We start from the raw sequence: 7,752 nt of genomic DNA on the forward strand, positions 1-7,752 counted from the left end.
CCAAATATAATTATTCTATTACTTATAATAAGAGAGAATTCAACATTACAAAAACTCTGATCTTTTTTTTCAAGTGGTCACTGAACCATGAAAATGAGGTCAAGGACATTTGACATGTGACTGACGGAAACTTCGTAACATGAGGCATCTATATACAAAGTATGAAGCATCCAGGTCTTCCACCTTCTAAAATATTAAGCTTTAAAAAAGTTAGCTAACGCCGCCGCCCGATCACTATCCCTATGTCGAGCTTTCTGCAACAAAAGTTGCAGGCTCGACAAAAAAAAAACATCCTGCTGCTCGAACATTGATTAAAATTTCATTCCAAATGCTGTATGCAAGAATAAAAATAATAAGGTGTAATGAAATACTTCAAATATGTACAATTGAATAAAATATCACACAAATAAACTTTTATCAACAAAATTATGTAATGTCAAGCAAAAAATTATCAATATTGAATATGTACTTGGACAATTGAAGAAAATAATAAGTTTATATGCTTATAAATATATTTGGTGTATTGACTGTCTCCTGATTAGTTAAAATTTTTTAGTTTTATTTTCAATTTTTTTTGTTTACAAATTTTATGAAGTCAACATGTGCATGATGTGTGTACTTTGTTATTATTTATATAAATAAAATAAAAAAAATCTTTGAGCCTTATTTTTGATAGAAATTTATTTATAATGAATGGCAATAACTTATTTTGATTTTATTGAACCATAAAATTAATTTTCAACTATTTACATTTTACATAATCCTCTTCGCAGATTATCTAATGTGAAGATTCAAAAAGTTATCTCCCTTTGACCAAGCGATTATAAATAATGTGAAATCTTACAGGAAAAATCTTGACAGCAAATACAAGACACTGAAATGAGCCACACTCAAATTATTATTCAGCATTTAATTAATTAGAAAAGGCAACAGAAAGTTTAAGTAAAAAGAAATATGTGTAGCTTAACCAAACACATTAACATAATCTGATGTCACCGATATGCTGCACTTGTAAATAATTTTAATAAAAAATGCAAATGTTGAAATAAAAGAGCAGTAATTCATTTTTTTACTTTAAAAAATAATCAAATTCAATAAACCAAACCACTTCATTTTAAGGGTTCCCCCCTTAAACTGAAAACTGTCAACTATAATTCAAAAGTAAACATGAAGGTATTTTTGTTCTTGCAAATTCCAAAAGTGTACCTTTGAATTGGTCCTTATTAAAATTTAAAGAAATTTTTATTGATATCTCTCAATTTTGTGTCATATGCCCTTAAGTAAAAATCCATGCAAGTTCTGTACATTTCTTGTGACAAGGCCTCTCTGATTTACTTGGACCTCAGCTATTTGCCTTGTGCATTCAGCTGTCTCTGGTATTTACAGTCTAGTAAATGACTTTAGTTTATCCATGTAAGATTTAAAATCTTGTGACAGTCAAATCCCAGTTGTGATCAGGCGAGTTTATCTACAGAATCACTGTCCCAACTTGACATTAAATCAATTTGCATGGCCTTTCTAAGTTTGTCCTTTTCTGACACTGGCAGTTTCTTGGTTTAAAGGGCCTTAGCTCTATTTTGTAGCTTCTGTAATAAAGTAATAAAAAAAAATGTTTAATTTTATTAAATTGACAAGTGATATATATGTGACAAAAGCAATAATTTTCTGCATGCAATTATTCTATCTTAATGCAGTTGTAATCAAAATCATATATTTAAAAGATATTCTAATGAGTGACCCAAAAATATCTCGTGGAATAACTCTATAAAAAGAATAGCTAGAAGTTGTGATAAATTTTCTATTTTCAATGGACCATGAAATTGGGGTCAAACCATTAATTTATCCTTAGAAAGATCATAACATAAGGCACATGTATATTTATTTTTAAGTTGATTGGTCGTTAACATCATTAACAACTATCCTGACCAAAAACTTTTACCAAAACTTGAACCTAAAGCAGAACAGATGAAAGAATAAACAAACAAAAGCATGGATCATTAAACATAAACCCCTTCTACTATTGTAGGCTGGCATAACAATTTATTACAACTATTACACATTGTGATTTATTTATCAACATCAAAAAAATTATTGATTTGTATCAGTTTAGTTTTTCAATTATATTTTAAAACTAACTCCTTCTATCATTGTTTGGTCTTATTCACGGTGTAGAATATATACAACTTTTATAATTTGATGTGTGATCCCCTCAGGGGTTCAGGCTTATATTTTGGCAAATGTTTGATGTGTCTATGGGCACTATGGAGGTCTAAAATTAGGTAGCACCCCATTTTTTCCCTAGGGAGATTGATATTGGAATAGCTCATTATTGAGTTTGTTGTCTTTATCAATTTCAATATAAATCACAATATCAGGTACAGCATTTTTTTTTTCTTTTGACATATAAGAAGTATTTGTAAATAGTATTAAAATACAATCAGCTGTATACAATATAACCAAAACCAAAATCTGAGACTGGATTACTGCCCTTTTATCTATTTATTATTTGATCTATAAAATAATATTTAATCAATAGAAATGTGAAAATTTCAAACAAGATTTAAGTCAGTTATTGTTTGATTTGGCTAATTCTACTAAATACACAATTATTTTGATTTTTGTTGTTGTTTTTTTTTTCCTGCAATTATTTTGTAACACTCTAATAAAAATGAGTATGAATTCAATCCTCCATGATTCTATTCATGCTATTTGTTAGATGTCTCTACTCTCATTGGCAACAACACTTCATCTCCTTATAAATTAATTTTTGCAGGCCTCAACTAACAGTATTTTCCATAAAATATATAAAACAATAAAAAAGCTAGTACAATCATGACAAAGATTACTATTAATTTATCCCAAGACTTGGTCTGGTCATGTCAAATTAATGTAATCATCAAATAGCTTACTTCAAAATAGAACCAGCTGCTGATTTACATGTCCAGACTAGATTGTTTATGCCTATAAGCATCACAAACAGCTGCTTACTGCAAAATAAAACATAAAAAGTTCCTAAAATAAATGTGTATTGCCAGGAGATAATTAGTTGAATTTAAACATTCATATTATATTTGTTAAACTTGGTCTAAGGAAAGGGTGTACAGGATTTCCAATACTCAATATATATATATATATATATGTCTAGCGGGACGGCTGCAGTGCAGGCAATTTGGTGTCACGATATCACAGTAGCATGGGTTCGAATACCCGCGAGGGAAGAACCAAAAATTTGTGAAAGCAAATTTACATGTACAGATCTAACATTGTTAGGTTGATATTTAGACGAGTTGTATATATATATATATATATACATGTATATAGCCCAGGTGGTCGTGTGGTCTAGCGGGACGGCTGCAGTGCAGGCGATTGGGTGTCACGATATCACAGTAGCATGGGTTCGAATCCCGGCGAGGGAAGAAACAAAAATTTGCGAAAGCAAATTTACAGATCTAACATTGTTGGGTTGATGTTTAGACTAGTTGTATATATATATATATATATTTTACAATGTTTGGCTATTTGAAACATTATGATCACATGCATATATGTATATATTCTGACAGACATTTCAACATACATGTAATATACATAAGGTATATTTATAGATTTTCACAAGGCTAAGTAAGTATATAAGCTGATAATACTAAAAAGGCATATATGTACATGTATCTCTAACTTTGATCAAAGACAATGGCACGTCTCTATTTGAATTACATGACTTACAATGTACATTTATATCTTTTGAAAGATTTTTAAAATCATAAATTTAGAAAATGTAGACAAAATATATATATACAATATACAATGATATATACCTTTATATGTGAAGGAACATGGATGGCTGTTGTATTCCCTTATCTTTGAGCATCTGTTTCTGCTTGAAATCGATTCTCTGTAACAATTGGTGCAATTCTTCAATTTTTTCACTGTCATCAAGATTTCTGTTTGGGAATCCATCATCTTCTTTATTAGCTAAGTAAAATAAAAACTTTTTGAGAAAATGTAAATATTCAACATGATGTTCATACAAAATGATATTAAGTTTAAATTCTTTTATATAAATGCCTTTTAAACTTGAGTCGCTGAACTGTAGTAACATGTATATGTTACAGTAAATAGGTGAAATTAGGAATTACATGTAATTACTAAACACTTCAGTAAATACCTGTAATTACTAGCCAATTTAGTAATTACATGTATTTACTGGTTGTTTCAGTGATTACTGGTAATCACTGATTTTTTTTGTCATTTTTACAGCTATTTACTAACTTGATGTTTTTGTTTTAAAATTAAAAACATAATTCAAGATATCAAATAAGAAAGTAAAGGGGTAGGGATTTTAACGGCGCTAACTTAAGGATGTAGGAATATAATGCACATCCAAAGTGCATACTCTTTAGTGTTTGTGAATTGAAACTGGAAAATGGTTGTTTTATAGGTTTTGAAACTCCGTAAATATATGTATGCAAGACAATGATATCTATCCAAAATCAAACTAAAATCTCCATCATGCACTGTGGCTCAAAACTTTAAAAAAAAACTTTCTCCAAATATCCTGGATTTCTACCAAACTTCATGAACTTGGACAGAAGCTAAATGTTTATGATCATAAAATAATATCCAAAAGTAAAGTTTGAAAAAAAAATCCTTTTTTTCGTATATTACTTATAAATGGACTAGTTTTGTCCCAGTTAACATTACATACACTCTGTAGTTAAAGTTTTTAAAACATTAGATTTTATAAACCATCCTGGTTTTTACCCAATTTTGACTGAAGCTTCTTACAGTACTAGTCAACAGATAGTATCTAGAGGAAAATTTTAATATTTTTTATTCATTTTAAATTTAGTAATTACTGGTAATAACTGGGCCGTTTAAGGAATTACTTGTATTAACTAAGTGCATGAAGTGCATCGGGAATTACCTGTAATTCCTAAATTTTAGTAATTACATGTAATTCCTAATTTCACCTATTTACTGTAACATATATAAACAGCATGTAAAGGTTTGAAATGTTTCCAAAAAAATACTCAATAATCATAATATAAATGAAGGAAGTATGGTAACCTACATGTATGTATCATTTGTTTGGCTATAGTAATTGGATCAACATCAGTTGGTCTTTAGCGGATAGCATTTATTTTGGAAACATACCACATTGTTTACTTTAATCTAATTAATCTTCATATACAACATGTACAATGTACATATACATGTATCTTAGTTTTCTCGTTTGAATTGTTTTACATTGTCATATCGGGGCCTTTGTGGTATGGGCTATGCTCATTGTTGAAGGCTGTACAGTGACCTATAGTTGTTAATGTCTGTGTCATTTTGGTCTCTTGTGGACAGCTGTCTCATTGGCAATCATACCACATCTTCTTTTAGTATATCATTAAGCATTTGAATCACAGGCACTTGTTTCTATCCATTGGAAGACCCACTATCAACGTATATTTTCGAGAAGGTACCCAAGTAATTTTTTCACCTCTCCGCTTAAAACCATTATTTCTGGTAAATATATACGTTAATAGTGGGTCTTCAAATGGATAGAAACAAGTGCCTGTGATTTGAATTTATACCAATATCAAGGGTACAACTGATATGTCACCTGGGTAAGTAAGGTACATGTACCTATAGAACAAGTCAATTATCCAATAATCTTAAAAACTATAGCACAGTTTGTTATTATTCCGTGACAATAAACAATAATTTGGTTTGCACGACACTTTGACCATGTCCCCTCCTTTTTAAATAAGGTTTTGGGAATAAAATATAATGGGCATGCATATCAGATTAATCATAAAAAGTAAATTGATTGTGTAAGGTTATGTAATATATAATGATCTATATTAAAGTAATGCGGTTACCAAATCGAAAATCATGTTGAATTTGAAGTGTGTTCTTCTTTTGGGATTTGAAAATCCCGCAACATGACGACTTAAACATTGCTATAATAGAAAACACTCGAGACAACCGAAAGGTGCACGGTCGCACTAAATACCAATAATATGTTATTAAGCCAAATAAAATAATGTATCCTAATTGATAGATTGATATGATACGTATATAATATAATTGTTTAAAAGATGTGAATAACAGAATAAATGACAGACACATGATCTCCAGAAATTAACTAGTAAAGATAATAAAGTATTTTCCTGGTCTACTTTTTGGTCTTAACTTACACTGTTATTATAACAACATTACAAAAAAAAACGCGGGACATGACCAGATAATAAATATAATTTTTCATACGTACAAATCAAGTTGATCGAGTTACCTGGACTCATAATATTCACATATTAGTATAACCCTTAATATATATTTCTCAAAATATTGCTTTAATAGTAAGCATAGGTACTTGGGTACAGGACATTTTTTTTACCCTACCCTTTTTTTCCAAAATCTGTTATATTTTCGTTTTCTCACTTTCGTATTATTTATTTTTTTCGCGTCTGTCTGTACGTGTCATTAGAACATAAATACACTACAAATTACTTGGTTTTGCTATTTACTATCAATTCCAAGTTTACTATCCACAGCGGTCACGGATATATTACTAAAGAGAGTGAATTTTAAAATAGAAAACGAAAAAATAACGGATATTGGAAAAAAGGGGGAGGGTAAAAAAAATGGTGACATCCCATTAGTCTGACAACCATTATTCGGACAGCCCAATACTCCGACAACATGTACTATTCTGACAGCCCATTATTACGACAACCAATTACTCCGACAGCCCATTATTCCGACAATATGCGTTTTTCTTAGTGTATGGATAAATTTTCTCTAAAAAAAAAAAAACCAACTCCGCTCTCTGATATTTGTGGTTGTCCGTTTTGATTCCAATTATTTTTTGCATGCGGACATTAATTTTGTCTCAGTATATTGGAGTTGATACACATGATTATAGCAACTGCTCAGTCCTTAACCTCGCCCCTCTTTCGTTTTGCGTGTCTAGTTACTTTATTTATCTTTATATTTCGTTGTTTGTGTGTCTACTATCAGTCTGTGCTGTTCTAGCTCGCTATTTCTTGCATGTGTGTCTTGATCTACCTTCTTTTCACTAGATCTTCGAATCCCCCTTTTCGCGTATCAGGGGAGTGAGGTTCCCCCACTATGAACTACATAAATAAATAATATTACATCGGAGTTGGAAAACACTACCCGCCCTCTTTGGTCGCAACACTTTCTCTCCTTGTATCACTCATCTGAGTTTTATTTAAATTTATTTTGTTGCAGAAATAATGGGATAAAATAGCGTCAGTCAAAATTAGAAAAACAAACGGAGACAAATACGTACCCAGAACCTAAAAAATAAGAAGACAAATAGGACGAAATATGTGCTCAGAAAAGATGAGCAATTCCAATCATGATCAATCATGAATACGGTATCATGTTTGGGAATGAGAATCCACGAAATACGGAGACAGTACATGTAGCACTTCTAATAGCGATCGTTCAGACATAATCCGAGAGATGACACTCAATATTTTGTTGGGAGACCGATTTTGTATCCTAAGATTATTTTAAATTCTAGAAAGATATGCCTCTTTTTTAATGATTGGTGGAGATGCAGGACTGCATGATGATTTACAACAAAACTTATTACGAAAAACAAATATGACGGACATGAATATTTCGGCAATTTCTATCTAAATATGCATAAGGAAAAGTGATATCGGGTCAGTGACTGTATATGTCATAGAAATATACAGTCAACGCATTTTGACTGCTCAAGTAGAACGA

At 30.7% G+C, this 7,752-nt stretch overlaps 1 long non-coding RNA gene across 1 annotated transcript; it reads right to left on the minus strand.

The window, feature by feature from the left end:
- Positions 1-663: 663 nt before the first annotated feature.
- On the minus strand, positions 664-6,029 carry LOC143051927 (uncharacterized). Its single transcript, XR_012970953.1, has 4 exons — positions 5,871-6,029; positions 3,816-3,972; positions 2,910-2,987; positions 664-1,586 (listed from the first exon to the last, which is right to left on the minus strand). It is a non-coding gene; the product is annotated as an uncharacterized LOC143051927 (long non-coding RNA).
- Between the last annotated feature and the right edge of the window lie 1,723 nt (positions 6,030-7,752).

This window comes from Mytilus galloprovincialis, chromosome 11 (genome assembly GCF_965363235.1).
Source record: "Mytilus galloprovincialis chromosome 11, xbMytGall1.hap1.1, whole genome shotgun sequence".
In the NCBI taxonomy this organism is placed as follows: Eukaryota; Metazoa; Mollusca; class Bivalvia; order Mytilida; family Mytilidae; genus Mytilus; species Mytilus galloprovincialis.